General features: G+C 40.0%; 1 pseudogene; it reads left to right on the plus strand.

The window, feature by feature from the left end:
* Positions 1–12399: 12399 nt before the first annotated feature.
* Positions 12400–21651, plus strand: LOC149265938 (WRKY transcription factor 6-like; annotated as a pseudogene).
* The last annotated feature ends 418 nt before the right edge of the window (positions 21652–22069 follow it).

Below are 22069 nucleotides of genomic sequence, written 5' to 3' on the forward strand. Positions count from 1 at the left end.
TTGGATGGGGTGATGTTCTCAGCCAAAGTTCTAATGTCATCATCCCTGGACATATTTCTGAAGATTTCCCAAGCTATGGGGATAGTATAGGTGTGTAAAGCATCTTCCACCAACAGTTTGATGAGCCCATGGTGGGCCAACTGATCTGGGATCCCTTCATTTAGCTTTGTACCACATTCAATTAAGGACTGAAGGAGGAAATATGGGATGCTCAATTTTCTGGCTAGAGGAAAGTCCATCCCATACCTTAATTTGTGTAACAACCTGAAACAATATCCATAAATGATGCTAAACCTCCCTTCACATGTGATATAATTCATTATTTGATAATTGACTTCACTCCAGAGAGGAGGCAAGCTTGTCCTTCTAACCCCGTTTTTGTCTTCTATAGGATGCTCCTCAGGTAGAAAAAATGTTTTCTGAGCAACTTATCCCAATGATCTCTCCTCTTTGCTCCAAGGGAGCCCCAATGGTAGACTAGTAATTCTACTGATGAGATCAGCTGTAAGTTCTAGGGTCAAACCCCTAAAACTAATTGTGGCATGTGTCTTTGAATGTGGTCTCAGGGACATCAAAAACTCTTTAGTTATCTCCTCATCATAACCCTGAATTTTGTCAAAGAAGGATATCTAATTTGCCTTGGTGAAAAGGTCCACCACCTCAGGGTGCTCGTGCAATTTGCTAGAGTATGAGGGTTCTTTCCTTATGAATCCTCCTGGCATGGTGTTGAGTGCTCTTTTTATGTTTTAACCAGAAAAGAAAATGCTCAGGTGGGAAAAAAACAGTCAATCACTGAAACAGAAGATAGCTGAATTCGGTTTCTTCTGAACCCAAGAAGGAATGTCCCAGGTGCTTCTTTGCATTGATACCAAATGGAAATAATTCTCCTGTTTTAAACTGCTGCCACCATGAATTTGACTTCCTGGTTTTGAAAAGAAAGAATTTTTTTCTACAGAACAAAGGATAAGGACACAGGTTCTTTTCTGAGCACATAGATAGATATGCACATTCGTTTTTTCACACACACACAGGCTGGCCTTTACTGCTACATGTATCTTTTTTTTACAAGAGAATTTGAAAAATGATGGGGAGATTTCGGATGAAAAGAGAAAAAAAAACTATGTAGACTCAGGGAAATATGCAGGCATACTTTCACATTTTCAATGCACAGGCAGACTTCCACTTTCTTTTTCAAACTACTGCTGTGTTGAATTTACCACCTTACTCAAACAAATCATGCACAGGGAAGTTTTCCCGAGCCTACCTCGTTTTCAGCTTGAATTCCAAAGAAAATCCCGAGTTCCTTTCCATAGAGCCGTTATCTGCCTTTCCTATAGAACCCTTCCTGTAGAAATCTCCCAGCTCCTGTAGAATGAAACCGTGCTTCTAGTAGAGCGCGATAGTCAGGAGATTTTCAAAAACAGGCATAAAATTGGTGGAGGATAGTTGATTATCTACTCTGGAAGTGGTAAATACGTACTCCAGTCGCGAACGTCATGAGTGCAGAATGAACAAAGGGTGGTGAAGTTTCAACTGAGGTGTCTTTTAATTTTGGGCGTGATTCATGGTGAGGGGATGAGGTGGCCGGACTGGACCGTTGATCCTACATCACAGCCATAATGTTTCTGCATGATGTCTAACCGCCATCACCTCCCTTTATCCCGTTATCCATTGCCACCACTACTAGTCCCGAAGATTTCTTCCTGAATGAACACTCCACACGCACTGGTTGCGCATCTAATCAACAATTTTGAATTTAATGGGGCTCGTTTGGATTCCACGAGGATGTGTAACTGGCCGAGGGTGGCTAGTTGACTGGCCACTAATTCCACTCAATCCGAACCATTCCCATAGTCATGCAGCCTTGAAATATGATTTATGCAATTGAAGAAAGAGTTTAGGCACTTCCCTGTGTAGTCGCAGCCGTGTTATGAAGATTTTAGATTTTGGAACCCATTTCTTCATTTGCGGTTGCTGCTTGTGCACTGCATGCTTGGCCTTGGCCTGTTGCTGATGTTCACACATTCAAGTAGAGCTCCATGCATGTTTCATATGCCATACTTTGTTGTCCCTGGATCTGGAGTATGTCTTTCAGAGGGATCAGCTGCTACAAGAATCCTGTAGGATTTCCTGTAGCTACTTCTCCTCCTGAAATGCAAGCTAGAATGAGCAGGGCTACACTGCTAACGAGGGTCTTCACTGATAAGGAATCTAGATGGAGGGTATCAGGTATGGTGAGTCAAAAGCTATTGCTATGATTTGTCATTAAAAAAATTTGCTGGTAGCATGAAAGAAACAGGATTTCTGTGTGTGACTGTGCAGGGACATAAAAATGAGTGCAATGGAGGTGTACGGAGATGGAAAAAGGGCGACATATGGCAATGGATAGAAGAAGGGAGGTTTACAGGCCTCATATATAGATTCCCAACTTTCGGGTCCTCTTCTGAGATTGATTTTGGCTTTTCTGTAGGTTCTGCAGGATCTTCTTGTAGAAGATACAAATTTCCTGTAGAAGGTGAAATCTTAGCCCAAATGAGACCAAATATTAGAAAGGGTAATGGTCATGGAGGAATGGATTGTGAGGGATTCTTGTAGCCTGGTGTTGACCTCTATCTTTTTCTTGTGCGATCCTCCTAAAACTTGTAATGACCTTCCTGCAACCTGCAATTTATTCAACATAAATTAGGTTTATTTTTATTTTTTTTATTTTTTTATTTTTAGTCTGAGACAGCTAGGGTGACTCCAAAAGGTTTTCACCCTCACTGTCTGCCCTGGGTGCCTCCCAGAGGTTTTCACCCAAGGATCTTTCATTCATTTTTTCTTTTTTCTATTTTTTTTGTTAAAGGTGTGGGTGGAGTGGAGACAGGGGCCTACTCCACTACCAACACTAATTTACCCAGAGTTTCAATCAACTCCTACTTAGAAAGGGGCTTCTTGTAGATTTTAAATCGATTCCCATTGACGAGCATGGGGATGGCTTCTTCATCAATGGTCCTGATAAGGACTGAACCATTGTCATTGCATTTCTCCACTGTAGATGGTCCCAGCCATCTTTTCCTCAATTTTCCTTTGAAATGCTTATATCTTAAATCATATAATAGTTCCCAATCTCCTGGCTAAAATTGCTTTTCTTTGAGGTGCTGGTCATGCCATATCTTTCTTTGAAGTTGGACTACCTCTGAGTGGAAAAGGGCTTGCATTCTTTGTTCATCTAATCCATTCAGTTGCAGTAATCTTTCTTGTTGTGCATGGCTGAGATCTAGGTCTAGTTGAGCTTCCAACCTCAATGTGTTATATTCAAATTCTATGGACAGCAAAACCTTCTTCCCGTAGACCAGCTCATAGGGTGTGAAACCTGTTGTAGTTTTCCAAGTAGTGTTATAGGCCTAGGTGGCCTCAACCAAGCGATTTGCCCAATCTTTTCTACTGCTGCTCACCACTTTAGTCAAAATCTCTTCCAAAGCTCTGTTAGTGACTTCCACCTGTCCATTTGCTTGCAGATGATAAGGGGTGGAAGTTTTGTGCTTAATCTTGTGATGAGTGAGCAGGTCTTCAATCAAGTTGGAGATAAATTGACTTACTTGATTTGTGACTAATTCTCTTGGGTAGCCAAACTTGTAGAAGATATTTTCCCTCAAGAACTCAGCTACTTTTTCTTTTGTTGCTGTCTTGATTTCCTTTGTTTCTGCCCACTTGGTTAGCTAGTCCATGCACACAATGATGTAAGACTTTTGCTTTGAAGGAGGGTTGAGAGGACCCACATAGTCCATGCCCCACTTCTCAAATGGCTCGAAAGTCAGTTGGGGTTGTAGGGGCATCTCAGCCCTTGGAGTCAGTTTCCCCATCCTTTGACATCGGTCACATTGGCTGATGTATCTCGTGATATCTTGATGAAGAGTGGGCCAATAGTACCCTACCTGTAAAATTTTGAATGCAGTTCTTTTTGCTGCAAAGTGGCCTCCATAGGGCCCATCATGACAGGTTAGGAGGATGTCAAAAAATTCCTCCTCCCTAACACAACGCCTCAAAATATGATCTGGGCCAAGTTTAAACAAGTTGCTCCCAATCCAAGTGAATGGATTTCTTTTCCTCACGATCTTGCTCTTCTCTTTTGAGGATAGGTGTGGTGGAAAATATGTTGAAACCAAGTAATTTGCTATATCAGAAAACAATGGAGAGAGTACTGAAATAACAAACAGGTGTTCATCTGGCATTTGATCATACACCATCCCTTATTCACCTGCAGGAAAATCTAGTCTAGACAGAAAATCAGCAACAACATTTTCCTTACATGGCTTATCAACAATGATCAAATCAAATTGCTACAATAAAAGTAACCATCTAATGATACGAGCATTTACATCAGGTTTATTCATCAAATACCTAATTGCAGCATGATCAGTGTGTACGAATGTTTGATAACCAGTGATGTAGTGCCTAAACTTGTTTAGGGAATGGATTACAACTAGGAGCTCTTTCTCAGTTACAGTATAGTTTAACTCTGCCTTGGATAGGTTTTTACTGACAAAATATATGGCAGACGTTAGCTTCTCTTCAAGTTGTCCTAAGGCTGCTCCTATGGCTTTGTTCAAGGCATCTTTGTGAATGTGGAAAGGTAGGACCCAGTTTGGACCTCTTAAGATTGGGGCAGTTACCAGCTTACCTTTCAATGCATCCAGAGCCTATTGACAGTTGTTAGTCCATATAAAATCAACATCTTTCCCCAAAATACCAAACAATGGAGAGGCTAGCTTACTGAAACCTTTAATGAATCTTCTATAATATCCTTCTAAGCCTAGAAAAATCTGAACATCTCTTACCTTTGGAGGTGGGACCCGTTGGATGATAGCAATCTTGTTGGGATCCACCTGTTATCCTCGCTGAGAAATTGTATGACCTAGCACTGTCCCTTCAGTCATTAGGAATTCACATTTTTCAGGACTGAGGGATAGGTTCATTTCAATACACTTAGTTAAAACTTTTCCCAAGTTAGTCAATGCTTCTTGGAAGTTGGACCCATAAGGAGTAAAGGCATCCATATAGATTTCCTCTGAATCATGAACCAGCTTAGCAAATATACTCAGTACTGCTCTCTGGAAAGTGGCATGAGCATTGCATAACTCGAAGGGAAGGAACCGGTAGGCAAAGGTACCCCATGGACAAGTGAAAGTGGTCTTATCTTGGTCTTTCAGGCTGATTTGGATCTGATTATACTCGTTAAACCCATCTACGAAGGAAAAGGACTTCTTCCTTGCCAAGCCATCTAACACTTGATCTATGAAAGGCAAAGGGAAACGGTCCTTCTTGGTAGCTTTGTTAAGTTCTCGATAATTTACACAGGTTCTCCACTTCCCGTTTTTTCTTGGGCACAAGCACCAGAGGAGAAACCCACTTGCTTTCAGAGATGGGGTAGATGAATCCTGCATCTAGCAACTTTTGCAGTTCTTCTTTGACAATGTCCTTAAGGGATAGATTCATTCTCCTCTGAGGTTGCTTCACTAGTTTACAATCCTCTTTAATGTAAATGTGATGGGTACAAACTGAGGGGTGGACTCCTTTCATCTCCTAATAGCTCCAAGCAAAAGCATCCAAATGGTTGTTTAATAAGCTAAACAACTCCTTCTCTTGAGAGGGGGATAGGGATGAGTTCATCTTCAAAGTTCTTTTAGGGCCAAATTCCACATTCTTGACTCGGGGAGAGGTCGAATCAGCCACATAGAGATCCACTAAAGCACTGGCTTGGGTGTGTTCTACCAAATCTTCTAATGGCAACACACTGGGAAGTGGATTTTGAATTAAATTCTCAATAAGGTCATCCTCGGTTTGAGGACCTCCCCTGGTGGCTTCCACTTTGCACAATGGTGCAGAGGATACTTCATCCTCATCTTCCTCCTCCAACCAGAGAGGTAAGTCATGTTCTAGCAGAGGTTGGGCAGGAGGGTATAAGACTAGCTGTTTGGACATAGACCCATTCTTAATGGTCATGCTCCCAGCTCGACAACTGATGTAAGCATCTACAGTAGCTAACCAAGGCCTTCCCAAAATGAGGGCGTATCCAGTGAGTTTTTCCTTTGTCTGAAGGACCAAGAAGTTCGCAGTGTATTCCTAAGAATCAATGGAGACAATGACATCTTCCATAATCCCCTCGGGGGTCACGGTGGAGCGGTCAGCTAACTGCAGTACTGTCGAGGTCTTTCTTGGGGAGCTCTAAAGGTTGAGTTTAAGCATAGTGTCCCTAGTCATCACATTAATGGCCGCCCCTAGATCAATCAGGGTGTGGGGGATTATGGTTCCATTGATGTGGACATCGACTACGGGACTCCCAGGGTCCAGATATTTTGGACAGATTACTTGTCCCAACATCAGGTCGGACAGTTGTCCTATGAAATTGATAGTTGGGGCATCTCTCTTGCGCCTGCCTGGGTACCTGAAACACTTCTCTTTGATCAATTTGTTGTAGATTGGTACATCTTTTATGGCCTGGAGAAGTGGTATTTTTACACATAACTATTTAAGTTCTCCCAGAAGTTCAGTCTCTTCTGGGTTTGGTTGCGTGGTTTCAGTTAGTCTCTTAAGAAAGGATGGAATGGCTTTGGGTTCACTTTCGTATTTTTCTTCCTCATCCTCCTTAGGAGGAGGTTGGCTATTTGGGAGGACCTTCCCAGATCACAGGTTGATCTCCTGAATCTCCACAGCATAGGTAGGGCATGCTGTCTCCCCAGTATATACCTGTTGGGCCTGTCTGTTATTGGGGTTCGGGTTCGGTTGAGCAGGCATCTGGGGTTGTCTTGGAGGAGCAGGAGGTAATGGTTGTGATTGAGCAGGTTGTGGAGGCAAAATAGTAGGAGCAGAGTTGGAATGGGCCTCCAACCCTGTTGAGGTGCATTCCACTGAGGTTGCGGCTAAACATGAGAATGAAACGAATGAGCAGTAGGTTGAGTATGGTATTCAGATGGATATGACCAAGGAGGGGGTGCGGACTAGGAAGGATGAGCAGGGGGACCCCAAGAAGGTATGTGAGTGGATTGGTTGGGGTTGTAATAAGTCTAGGATGTCCCTTGCATCCCCTGCTGGTAAGGTCTAGGTCCATATGGCCCCCTTTGGTTCATGAATTAGAGTAGTTCAGTGGCTCCTTCAGCCCCTTGGTACATAGCTTTAAATCCAGGTAAGGTTGGGCACTGGTTTGTAGGGTGGTCTACCTCACAACCGAAACATACCTCTACGGAGTGCAATGGACACTCATTCCTAGGATGCTTCCTTGTGCATCTGGGACAAAAGATGGCCAAAGCCCTCTCAGCTTCCTCTTGCTTCTGTTGGATTCGGAAGGTATCCATTTGCATGGAAATGGTCTGTCTCACCTCACTTTTGAGGCCTTCCATTTGATTTTCAAACTCATGTTTGGATAAGGTGGCACTGGCTAAAAGTTGACTCCCCCTACCTTTCTTCCAGGATACCCTAGAATGGTTTCTAAACACAGTCTTTATGTCATCATAAGGTAGTTGGTATATGTCTCCCCCAGCCAACAAATGGACGGTATCTATAATGTCTTCAGGGACTCCTCGGAGCAAAACCACCTTCAGAGATTCGAGGTCAAGTGTGCACCTGGCCCTTTTATAACTGAGTTGGAACCTTTCTTCATAGTCTTTTAAAGATTCATCACTTCCCATGGTCATCCAAAAGATTTCTCCCTTTGTTTCCTTTTACCTACAGTAATCCCAGTATTTTTTGTTAAAGGCTTGCTACATCTGAGCCCAATTTGTGATACTGTTTCCAGGTAACCTGATGAACCAACGGAGTTCTGCATCCTTGAGGGTAGAGGGAAAGAGTTTCAACTTTTGCTTGTCTTCTGCATAGTCATAAGTTCAGCAAAGGACAACAAACTCAAACAAGAAGGTATCAGGGTCTTCAGTGGTCAATCCATGGAAGTGAGGTAAGGCTGAGGGACTTATGTTTTTTATTTTTGTGTCCCCATTGGTCTCTCAGATGGGAAAGGCGCCTTCTATTCTCTCCTTATTTCCTATACTGTTTCTCTGTTCAACCATGGTCTCAAGAGGAATGTTTTCTTGCTCTTTTTTTGCTATAGGATCTTCATATATCTCTGGAGGTTCACCTATATGATCTTCTGGATCACTGCCACCAAAGAAGAGAGAAGGGTGACTTAGTGATGTGTTGGGGGTGTTGGGTAGGAATTTTCCTGAATTTTCTATGTTCCTACGAGGCATGAAAGGAAATATTTTTGGTTTATTTTTGTGTTTTCCTCTGCTTGTACCTACAAAACTAAAATTGATTGAACAACAAACTGCAACTAACTAAAATAAACCTTGCTGGAATGAAAATTGCAGAATTGAAATGAAAGCAGGAAATGACTAATGTATGTTGCTGAAATGAAATTGCAGAATTGAAATGCTAAGCTATGCTTGTAGAATTGAAATGCTAATCTATGCTTGTAGAATTGAAATTGTGGAATTGAAATGCTAATCTATGAAAGTGGGAAATATCTAATCTACACTTGTTGAAATGAAATTGCAAAATGGAAATGAAACAACTACTCTACTCTTGCTGAAATAAACTACTTAGTAGGAGGTTGCAGTAGAAAATAGAAGAAAAGAAACAATCAAAAATACTCTGACGCTTCCCCGGAAATGGTGCCAAAAAGATGGTGAGCTCTAGTATTGCAGAAATGATGTTGCAACTCCTGGGACTCCTTACTTTACTTTTATCAACATGGTAGTTCATAACAAACTTGGAAGCGATGGTGTTGTATACACAAGTACTAGCTCTTACTACAGGCTGTGACTTGATCAGCTGGCACAAGTTCACTAGGAGCTCAAGCCAACTTCTATGGGTTCTCAGAAGAAGCTTTTAATTGTGATGGAAGAAAGCTAATCTCAAAAGGGCTATTCTACTTGTTGAAAGAAGATCAAAGCTGAAAGGAAACGCAAACCCTAGCAAACCCTAGTTTTACCGACTAACCCTACTTGTGCAAGAAAAGAGATGAAAGCTGCTGAAATGGATGTAATTGACTCTTGAAAAGGTAATATGCATGTGGTTAAGCTACTTTTGAAGGAAAATGTGGAAGAATCATCTTTTGTATTTTTGATTAGTTTTATGAAGAATTATTATGCATGTGTTTTAACTATTTTTGATTGTGCAGAGGTTTGTTGGCGAAAGGAAATGGAGTGGGCGCTTGTAGGAGGTTGAGAAGGTGAGAAGAGGGCCTAAGGGGTCCCTAGCACCCTTCTAGAGAATTCCACAACAATCATATCTCGAACAACTGCTCGTGTGAACTTCTACAAGAAGTCTACAGGGGTTCTACAGGAAGTTGTACAAGAACAGGCCGAAAGTGGTTTTTAGAGGGTTGATGGTGGAAAAATGATGGGAAAGTGGAAACGAAGGATGGATAACGGTGTTAACAGGTCTAGGACCTTGTCAATGAAACTAAGGAGTGATGAGGATGGTTGGATTTGTCCAAGGATGGTGAGAGCAATGTTACACAAAAATGTAGAAATTAGGGTAAGTTGGGAAAGTGTGGCAAATGAAGGGAAGAAATATTGAATTAGGGGCTGGAACAAGTTGTATGATGGAGGAAAGGTAGGTAGGAATGTATTACAGGTGCTTTTCACACTATTTTCCAAAACTGATCGAACAAAGACTGAAAAAAAACTAGAGATCTATCTATTTTGACCTAATCTAACCTAAAAACCATAAACATGATGAACATAAGTTTATAGATAGGAAATCATGCAAGAGAGCTATGGAAACTAAGAAAGAACAGATCTAAACATGAAAAGACAACTGATATCAACTTTTTCAACTTAAAATCTAGCACTAGTAATTGCATTGGAAGGCAAAAATAGTGTTTTTGTGGCAACAAGTATGCCTTGGTCTTAGCTCTTGGTCCCAAGGAGGGAGAGATGAGATCAAGGATTGCTTGTTGGCCTTTTTGTAGATCTTTTCTATTACCAACTGTCAAATCAACCTTAAGCATGAAGAGCTATCTTAAACATCAAAATCAACCTAAGTAACAAAGCAAGCTTTTAGCCTAAATAACAGAAACTATTCTATGAATGGAAGGAAAACACATAAAAGTACGCAAAGGAGATACTGGCATCTGGGTTGGGCCCAACCCCAAGAGCTACGACCTCCTAAGAAAGCTCAGAGCTGGTGCAAAGCTAGATTCATCTTCATTACTCAGAAAATAATAGTCATGTCACAAAACTGTTTACAGCAAGAGCTTGAAAATTAGTTGAAATGTAGAGCTGCACTAAAGTGCGAAAACAAAATGTTCAATAGATAAACTACCAAGGCTTGTAGCCTTCCTACTTATGCAACATGAGGACTCCCAACAGTCCTCCTTAACTTTAGGAGCTTGGCTGCCCAAAACTACAGTTAATCAGTCACTTTACTAAACCTTCCCGGCTGCCCCTTGAAATCATCTTTGGTGGGCTGTTGAACTCCAAGCTGATGGTGGAGAACTCGAGGAAGGGGTCATTTAGTGTAGGAGACACCCCTCCTACAAATCGTCAGCCTTGTTCCTTCGTAGTTGGCTGCCAATTTGCTCATAAATGCCTGACCTTGGTCCAAAAAATGTCCAAAAATCTGCAATAAGCATGTATTAGACTTTGTGGTCAACTGACTATTCCCATTCATTCAATTAACATAAACATATTCAAAATCATGCATAAGACTATGAATAATGGTGGATTAATCAAGAATAATAGGCAAAATGAGCCCATAAAGTTGCCCATTTTTGGAGCTCATCACAATCATCCACGTCTACACAATCGAAAAATCACTAATCGACATGCTTACTAAGTTCATTCACATCCACCAGCTTATCTCCGGTCCATTCATGGCCAATTATAGAAAAAGGCCAAAAAGGAGAGGTCTAGCTTGTATATCCTAAATACCACTTTGTAAAATGACTTTGACAACAAAAAACTAAAAAACCAAAAGGGACAAAGGAATTTAAAACCTAAAAAGAGGGACATGTCCTTAATCAAATGAGCATCCAAGAATTCATGAGAGAAAATCTTTACCTTAGAGGGACAAAACTTCCTTAGACAACTTATTTGTCTTTGTGTTGATTCCCCTGAAAATATGAGTAGCAAATTCTACCTTCATATCATATATGTGAACCAAAGCCTGGAGCATAATGGAGATAAAAGAAATGAGAGGAGTTTAAGTGAAGAACAATTCTTACTCCACACTGAGGAGGATGGCCTTGACTGGCCCCATCAAAAAACACCAAAGGGATCTCGAAATCTAGAGGATGCATAATAGGATTGCTAGACTTTTCTTGCTTACAATCATACTAATATTCTCTTGTCAACTTTGTTATCATATATGAAACAACTTCCACTAGATTGGTTTGTTCTAGAAAATAATTTGACCTCTGCCTAGATGAAAGACAGATTAAAGAGGACAAATACCTACGGAACTGTTTGTGATCTATCAATTTTTTCAAATGATAAGGAAAGCTGAAGCAATCATCCACATCCACACAATCTCAAAATCACTAATCGACATGCTTATTAAGTTCATTCACATCCACAAGCCTATCTATGAGCAGCTTTAAGGCGAGATGGAGGCAGCATGGAGGGAATGAAGGTTGTTGCAAGGCCAAGGCAAGGCTACGACAGGGTTGAAGGTAGCAACAGGCAGAAGGAGGAAGGGACAGTGGCAAGGCGATGTAGGAAGAAGAAAGGTAGGGGCTGAAGTAGAGGGAAGGGAAGCTGCTACAGGCAACCGAGAAGAGGAGGTAAGCCGCTGAAAAGAGGAGCAGTAGAAGGCTTGAGTGGATGAGGTGTCGAGGAGCTTTTAGGGGTTGTTTCAAGGCTTAAAAAATTTAGAATTTTGCCCAAAAAAAGAGTGAGGAGACATGATGGGAAACCTGCAAAACCCTAAACCCCTAACCTGCAAAGCCCTAAACCCTCAAAACAAAACCCCTAACCTACAAAACCCAAAACCTGCCATGCAAAGTTAACAAAAATTCCAATAAGGTGTTTTGTGTTGAAAAACACATCAGAAATGGCTGGTAGGATTAAAATCCTACCGGATAAAAGCCATGTCCAAGTCCAGAGCTCACTGCACCTTTGCCAGAGCTTCTCCAGAGCTCGCCACACCTGCAACAAGTTGGAAATTAGAAATTGGACAACAAAAAAGCCAAAAAAACCAAACAAAAAACACAAAAACTTACAATTACTTGTAAATGCAACCTTCGAACTCAAATTGGCTGAAACTGGTATTGGCTCCTCCCCAAACAACAAATAGCCCGAATTAAACCACCACCAAGGAAACCCTAAACCACTGGCGGTCCAGAATTACCAACAATTGTAGGTGGAAAACGACAAGAATAATAGAAACCTTGTTCCAACCATGGACGTGTATCAATAAACAATGGCGGACATCAGCTCAACCATGGCAGGCAAAGTACGTAGATATTGGAGCCGTCCCGCGCCATCGTTGGTGAGGGCTTCGCCCAACAACTGGACCTAAACATAAAAACCTTGACACAGTGCGGAAGCGAGTTTTGAAACCTTGACACGGTGCCCAACACGTGGTAGTCCACGTCGGACATGTGTCGTATGACAGCAGCTGTGGTCCACGTGGCTGTAGGCGAGGTGGAGGGGAGGGTGCATAGGTAATGGTGTCCCTCCCCTAGGAATAGGTCGCAAGAGTTCGCATGTCCAGGGACTCGCCGTGCCAATTACAAATTTCATGACATCATACTTTGATAAATATGTCATAAAGGACCTCTCCCCCGATTTCGCTCGCAGGCAGTAAACATTTCAAGGGAGATGGAAGGTCACAAGAAAATGGTATTTTCAAGGATTTTTCACAGTTCTTTGTTTATTTATGTTTGTTTCTTGCAAACTGCATGGTTTGAAATTATTTTGTGCAGATCACTATGGTTGTGGACAAGATAAATCTCATAAACGAAGAGAATCTGAAGCTCAAGTCTATGTTGAAGGACATGAGTAGTAAATATAATGACTTGCAGATGCATATCAGGTCTCTGGTTGACCAGTGGAAGGGCTTTTGTGGAAGCCAGATACACTATACTGTTTTGGGAAATGAACTTGACTTTCGGATAATTAGGTTTCATGGGTGTCCAAATTTGTTAACACGGTTCACCTTCTGATTTCGTAGATGTTCAATCCAGATCATCTAGGCACTGATGTGTTGTATGCAAGGTACTCCAAGGGTGCAGCTGTCCCCCAATATGATCAGTGGGATTGCCATGAACGACGATGGGAAAAGGACAACAAGAATGCCAAATTTATGGATGAATAGCAGCTGCCTTCAAGCAAGAGGACAATAAATTATTTTGATTCGGCACAGATTTAGAATCGGATCAATTCATCCACCGATGATAGCCCTTGTCGTCATAAGAAGCCGCCGAACAAGAAGCATCACATTCTGAGCAGGAGTTCGACGGTCGTGCCCAAGAAAATCCTATCTGTGCAAACAAAATCTGAGCCATCCCCGGTAATGATCGATTTTTGTTATGTAGAATTTATGTGAACAACCCTAAACCATCTAAACACTTTACCATTATTTATTATTTATTGGGTTGTGTTATTATCATTAAGGCAAGTGAGTGTATATGTTTATCTATTAGATAATGTATTTGCTTAAATTTAATGGTGAACATATAGAGCCCAATATTAATGGGTCAATAGCATAGTAAATATGTGTTGTTATTTATTGTGTTATTAACATATTAATGAGAGGGGACTATTTATACCCACAGCTTGATAATGTACTTGCTTAAATCTAACTATGGACATATACAGCTCGAAAGCATTAATAAATCAATAACACAGTAAATATGCATGAGGAACTTGGCATTCACATCTAAATTTAGATGAGTTGGCTATGACATTCACATCTAAATTTAAATGAGTTGGCTAGAATCTATATTCATACAAGTATAAATTCAATTTAACCTAACAAAATTTGTAGGAAAATAAAAAAAAATTGATAGAAAAAAAAAAATAATGAATTTTATTCATATATTAAAAAGAAATAATAAAAATACAATTCAATACAATATATTCTTTATAGTTATACATAAAGTAATATATTACTTCTTTATAGTTATACATATTGTATTCTTTATAGTTATACATAAAGTAATATATTCTTTATAGTTATACATAAAGTAATATAGTAGTGGATCCAGAAACCTAACTTAAAAAACTGCCATTAATTTGCTATACAGTTATAACTCAGACATGCACTTTGCTATACAGTGAAAACTCAAACATGCACTTATGGAGTTCTCTTTGATGATAACAACTAAATTTTACAAATGTATACTCTACTACTCACTAGTCTAACTGAATATAGAATTAAGTGTATGTTATAACTCAGGCATGCACTTTGCTGTACAGTGAAAACTGAAACATGCACTTATGGAGTTCTCTTTGATGATAACAACTAAATTTTACAAATGTATACTCTACTACTCACTAGTCTAACTGAATATACAATTAAGTGTATGTTGTTGTTGTTTTCAATACATATAGCGAATTTCAATTGTGGCGCTAGTATCAAATGAGTTGAAATTTAATTAAAAAATAGGTCAAAATCGAGCAAAGACACTTATTTGAAGACACTCATGTCTATCAAATTCCAATTAATATCTATATCGAATGCATCCAGTGCACTTGGGCTATCCTTAATCCAATTGTAAAGTCTCGCATGGTAGAGGAAGTAAAGTAATGGTTTTATTTGCTGTTGCCCGGTCTGATAGATGGGGGAGAAATGAGACATCTCCAATGCACTACCCTTTAATGATTCTGAAATTTCAGAGGGATTGATTTAAAGTGTATGATTTCTATGTTTGAAGCATGGAATCCTGTTTATGAAGTTGCAAAGCTCAATATGAGCACTGCATATATTATTGCTTTCCCACCATGTATAAAGAAAATGACCTCACCCGTTGAGATCAGAGAGATGATGGCTGCCAGTGGCGAAAATATGGGCAAAAGATGACAAAAATCAATCCACTTCCAAGATCTTATTACAAATGTGCTTCGGCTTCCTGTTGCCCAGTTAAAAAACAGGTTCCACCTGTTGGTCCCAGATGCACAGCTAAATCAAATAATACACACAGCAGAATATCAAGCACATATGACACAATATTTAACGTGGTTCACCCAACCAATCTGGGCTACGTCCACCAAACACAAGCATCAGGAATTTATTAATCAAAACAGGAGATTACATCATGAAATCCTCACAAAACTCTCACACTCTCAGCAAACCATCCGAATGGTTGCCTGTTATATAGCATAGAGAATCTAACAGCCTCATTAACTCACTCACATCAAATATAGGAGGCATTAACTCCCTCCCAACAACCTGGAGCTAATCTAGGAACTGAATTTCTATTGTTGTCGTCAGCTGAGATTTTTCCTATTTTTCTCCAAAACAGAAAATCTCAACAATCTGCACCTTGACAACAATTAGCCTGATGCCCTGTTATTATTATTTTATCTTTTCTGCAAGCCAAGAGAAGCCAAACACCAACGTAGCTTCTCTAACAAAACTGGTTTTGTGAACATGTCTGCACAGTTTTCCTTTGTATGCACCTTTTCAAGAGAAACTCCCCTTTCAGTGATAACCTGTCTTACAAAATGATATTTGATTGGAATATGCTTTGATTTACTATGATAGGCCAGATTCTTAGCCAAATGTATTGCGCTTTGACTGTCACAAAGTAACCTGATGTTGTCCTGTAACCTACCAAACTCACCAAGCAAACCTTTCAACCAAACCGCCTCTTTGCAAGCATGCGAAGCAACAATGTACTCTGCTTCAGTAGTGGATAAAGAAACAATGTTTTGTAGCTTTGACATCCAACTAATAGCTCCACCTGCAAGAGTAAAGACATACCCTGAAGTTGACCTTCTCTTATCCAAATCACCTACAAAATCAGAATCAACATATCCGCAAACAGATTCACTACTCTTATTGTAAGTTATACAATAACTACTTGTGCCTCTCAAATACCGAAGCACCCATTTCACGGCTGACCAGTGTTCTTTACCTGGATTTGCCATGTACCTGCTGACAACCCCAACTGCATGTGAAATATCTGGTCGAGTACAAACCATCACATACATTAAACACCCTACTACATTGGCATATGGAATTCGAGACATATAATCCTTTTCTTCATCTGTATTAGGACATAAACTCGAAGAAAGCTTAAAATGGGAAGCTAAAGGGACTGAAACAGGCTTCATATTATCCATACCAAACCTCAAAAGTATTTTCTCAATATACTTTTGTTGTGATAGCCATAGCTTACCATTGCTCCTGTCTCTGAAAATCTCCATGCCCAAAATCTATCTTGCAGCTCCTAGATCTTTCATATCAAACGTCCTTGCCATCTGAGTCTTCAACTTGTTGATTTCTTCAATGCTTTTGCTTGCTAAAAGCATATCATCAACATACAACACTAAGATAATGAACATGCCATTATTTAACTGCTTAAAGTAAACACAATGATCATATTCACTTCTTACATATTTCTGACTCAACATGAAAGAATCAAACTTCTTATACCACTGCCGAGGCGACCGCTTCAGGCCATATAATGACTTCTTGAGCCTGCAGACAAATTTCTCATTGTGATGCTGAACAAACCCTTCCGGTTGTTCCATATATATTTCCTCATCTAAATCTCCATGTAGAAATGCAGTCTTAACATCTAATTGCTGCAACACTAAATCAAACAAAGCCACTAATGCTAACACAATTCTAATTGAAACAATTTTAACCACTGGTGAAAATATTTCATGAAAGTCTATGCCAGCTTTCTGAGAAAACCCTTTTGCAACCAGTCTCGCTTTGTACCTGTCTTCCGTATCATTCACACCCTGTTTCACCTTGAACACCCACTTGCATCCCACAGTTTTCCTGCCTTTGGGAAGTTCAACCAGATCCCACGTGCCATTCTTACCTAAGGCCATCATTTCTTCCTTCATGGCTGCTTTCCATTTGTCACTATTTGAACCTTCTACAGCTTCCTGATAACACAAAGGTTCACCATCATTAGCGATCAAAGCAACTGAAGTAACATGATCATCATACCTTCTCGGAGGGTGTTTGATCCTTGTAGACCTCCTTAAGAATGTTTCTGGTGCTTCCACAATTGGCTGTCTATCATCTGTAGGAACTTCTTCATGATCGCCATCTGAGACCTGTTCATGACCTCCATCTGAACCCTGTTCATAATCTGATTCTGAAACCTGTTCATGACTAGAATCTGAACTATGGTCGTTATGACTATCATTAGAAATGCTGTCAAACTGAATATGCTGGAAATCAGATACATCATCCTGTTTCAATCTACTATTTACATCTAACTGTACAAGAGAGGATTCATCAAACTTTACATCTCTGTTGATGATGATTTTGCGGGTAGTAGGATCCCACAATCTATATCCCTTTGTTCCATCACTATACCCAACAAAGACATACTTTTTCGATTTCGGATCTAATTTAGTTCGCTGATGTTTAGGCACTAGATCATATGCATTACAACCAAACACTCTGAGTTTAGAATAGTCACAAGGGTGTCCTTTCCATACCTCTTGCGGAATCTTGCAGCTTATTGCCGTTGATGGAGATCGGTTTATCACATAGCAAGCTGTTACCACTGCTTCCGTCCACAACTCCTTTTGCAACCCGGCGTTACTCAACATACACCTTGCTCTCTCTAGAAGAGTCCTGTTCATGCGTTCAGCAACTCCATTCTGCTTAGGAGTATAAACCGTGGTCTTATGTCTCTCGATCCCTGCATCCTTGCAATAGCTATCAAACTCCTTGGAAGTAAACTCACCACCATTGTCAGTTCTTAAACACTTTATTGTTCTACCAGTGCTGTTTTCTACCAATGCTCTAAACTGCTTGAAAACTGTAAAAACATCAGACTTCTTTTTCAACATGTAGACCCATACCTTCCTAGAAAAGTCATCAATGAATGATACAAAATATGACGAGCCACCATATGACGCTGTAGGGGCTGGACCCCAAACATCTGAATGGATATTATCAAGTATGCCTTTACTAGTATGTTTGCCTGTTTTAAACTTTTGTTTACTTTGTTTACCAAACAGACAATGTTTACAGAAATCCAATTTTCCAGATCTTAGATTAGGAAGTAACTTTCGGTCAGCCAAAATTTTCAATCCTCTTTCACTCATATGCCCCAATCTTTGATGCCATAAGTGAATGGAACTATTGTCATGTTCAGACATAGACACATGATCTGACCCAGTTCTACCTTCTAACTGAAATAGATTTCCTACTTTCTTATCTTTCATAACTACTAAGATGCCTTTGTAAATTTTCATTACTCCACCTTGAATTACAGTTTTATATCCATTTGAATCAAGTGCTCCTAATGAAATCAAAATTTTCCTTAAATCTGGTACATGCCTCACATCAGTTAATATTTTTGTTGTCCCATCAAACATTTGTAGTTGTACACTTCCTATTCCAACAATACTGCACGTGACATCATTACCCATGTACACGACTCCATCATCAACTGATCTATATGTTTTAAACCAATCTCTATGTATACACATGTGGTTAGATGCCCCAGAATCTGACAACCAATGTTGATCATGTTTTGAAACATTAACAGACAATACCTCATCACTCATACCTGAACCAGATACTGAACCTGTATCTGTTGTGTTGGCTTCCTTCTTTTCTGTCGAAGAGCCTTCTTTAGCAGCCTGCTTTCGCTTCCAGCAATCCTTTTTCAGATGTCCAGCCTTGCCACAATGCCAGCACTTCACCTTTGGCTTCTTTCCTTTGGACTTTGAGCGAGAGTCACTATGCTTTCCCCCGGAGTGTCTCTCTCTTGAGCGACCTCTGGCCATCATTACCTCTAATGTAGAGGTGTCTTCATTCGACCTCTTCCTTGTCTCCTCAGCCAACAAGGCTCCAACAACATCGTCAAACTCAAGGATTTCTGATGTCTTAAAGCTTATGGAAGTAACAAAGTGATCCTAGGATTTAGGCAATGAACATAATAGAGTTATTGACTTATCCTCTGAATCAAATTTCACATCTAGACTGTCTAATTGCACCAGTAAGGTATTAAAAACATTCAGGTGATCAGCAATTGAGGTACCTTCTTTCATCCGCAAACCGTAAAGCTGCCGTTTCAGGAGAATCCGATTTGTCAAAGATTTTGTCATATAGAGCTTCTCAAGCTTCGACCACAAGCCTGCGGCGGTTTTCCCTGACACAATTTTGAACAGTACATCGTCTGCCAGACATAACCGAATTGCACTCAGAGCTCTATCGTCCATCTCATCCCATTCATCCTCCGTCATGGAAGGAGGCCTTTTATTTTTCCCCAACAATGCTTTCGCCACACCTTGTTGAACCAGCAGATCGTGCATCTTTACCTTCCAGATCTCAAAATTATTCTTGCCATTAAATTTCTCAATTTCAAAACGGGCACTCTGTGTTTTGGCCATCTCGTCAAAGAATCTCCAATTTCAATTTGAAATACCAGCAATTAGAAAAACAAAATTGCCTATGCCTTTGTTTTTACACAACAAAGAAAAACTGCCTATGGCTTTGTACCTGTGCCTTTTTTAAAATAAAAAAAAACAAACTGCCCTGTGCACTTATATTAGAACTGTCTTTATTCTATTTGCCTTTATTTAACTGTTTAAACAACCAGCAAATATATATAAAACAACCAGCAAATATATATATAAAGCCGTCGTTATGAACCCAACTAGAATTTAGTTTGCAAATGATTCTTGCCACCGTCAGTTTCATATATCTGTAAGCAAAGTTCAGGCTTACAAAGACAGTATTCTGATACCTAGTATAAAATTTATGTAGCTCCTCAGAAAACCGGCGCTCACAGCGAAACAAAAAAAACCCACACGCAAAACAAATATGTGTTCACGTGCATTCAATTACCTGAATCAAGCTCTGTCAACCGATTCCTCTGTCAACGCAGTTTACCAGCGTACCAGGCAGTGCCAATTAAAAAAAAACTGATGTGTTGTGCCATGGTTCACAGCGCTCCACGCAGGTTATATATCCACGAAGGTTATATATCCAGGTTATATACCCACGCACCAATTAACACGCATTGTTTAAATACAGAAATCGACGCCGTTTTTAAATGTATATACCAAAGCTTTTGAATGCAGCTATCCACGGCAACATTAAAATATAACTATGCCATTTTTCATTGGATATTCATGTTGTTTTAAAAACAAAAAACATAACCATGTTGTTGCATATATATATATATATATATATATATCAACGCTATTCAAAACATAGCCACGCAGATTTCAATGTACTACCATATCCACGCAGGTGTCTTCAATGGAATTCATCGCCACGCAATTTACAAATATGCACCAGCAATATTTTAGAAATCAGGCTCCACGCATTAAGACATACCATTCAGGCGCACCGCACAGTAAACGCACCAGGTATCAGCGCGCACAGCAACCTCTGCTCCACTCGAACGCACCAGGTATTTCAGGTATCACCGCACAGCAACCTCTGCTCCACTCGAACAACAATCAAACTCCCTCAGCGCTCCAGCACAACCAGCGCTCCACCTTGAGCTCTGATACCAATTGTTGGTCCCAGATGCACAGCTAAATCAAATAATACACACAGCAGAATATCAAGCACATATGACACAGTATTTAACGTGGTTCACCCAACCAATCTGGGCTACGTCCACCAAACATAGGCATCAGGAATTTATTAATCAAAACAGGAGATTACATCATGAAATCCTCACAAAACTCTCACACTCTCAGCAAACCATCCGAATGGTTGCCTGTTATATAGCATAGAGAATCTAACAGCCTCATTAACTCACTCACATCAAATATAGGAGGCATTAACTCCCTCCCAACAACCTGGAGCTAATCTAGGAACTGAATTTATATTGTTGTCATCAGCTGAGATTTTTCCTATTTTGCTCCAAAACAGAAAATCTCAACACCACCTCGTTCTTTGTAATCTTCTCTTAAAAGTCTGGTTGACCATGAAATACATTCGAGGCCACCTATTGACATTAATATGTTAAATCATTGAGAATTTTGAACATTAATATGTTAAATCATTGAGAATTTTGAACAGGTTCAGAGATGCGCGCAAGATCCCACAATTGTAATGACAACTTACGAAGGCGAACACGCTCATTCTCTGAGTCCTTTGGCTATGGCTGCTATGCACGTTTGGGCATCCAACCAGCTCATTGGTGAGGGGAAGAATAGAGAAAATTTGGTTGAAGGCAACCAATTTATACCCTGTATTGCCAGAATATGGACCTCAAGCTTATTTCCCACAATTATTCTCGACCTCACAGAAAATTGGCCAAACTCAGGATTATGGTTGCAGGCCCCACATTTAGAGGCAGGCAGCTTCCATCATTCAATTCCATTGCCTAACAATATGGGTCAGGATCACTTATCAATCATGCAGAATTCTGTAGCTTCTTTAAGATCCAAGCTTCAGTGCAGCTATGGCTTTCTGCTCACTTTGGGTTCTCCAGTATAAGGGATGCCCAAGTCCCCTCCAACAGCGCAATGCACTGATGGCTCAAATAAAGAGATATTTGTGTAGATTCGCAATCTCTCCAGTAAACATCTTACACTGATTTCAGAATTGTCTCTACGTGTAAATAGTTTCGCTTATATTGGAAACTGAATGCTTAAATAACTAAATTATTGTTATTTTTCAAAGCAGTGCTATTTTTAATGTATTTGTAAGCCATTGTAAGAACCCTTTATATATATAGCAAGCAAACATTAAACTAGAAGCTCCAAACTGATTTGGTTTTCCAAGACGGTGGTCCACTGGAATGTTTGATTACATTACTTGCAATTTTTTGATTCTATATCAACACAAAGTTTTGGCAACGCAGGGACACAGATTTCATATTCGTTAACATGGTGAAGTTAAGCATGGTTGAGTTTTTTTTCGAGAGGAAGAAAATGCTTCTGAACTTATATTAATAAAAACAAATAGTACATCTTATTTG

Source organism: Pinus tabuliformis, chromosome 6 (assembly GCF_031772625.1).
Source record: "Pinus tabuliformis cultivar Carrire ecotype Pingquan chromosome 6, CPIR1, whole genome shotgun sequence".
In the NCBI taxonomy this organism is placed as follows: Eukaryota; Viridiplantae; Streptophyta; class Pinopsida; order Pinales; family Pinaceae; genus Pinus; species Pinus tabuliformis.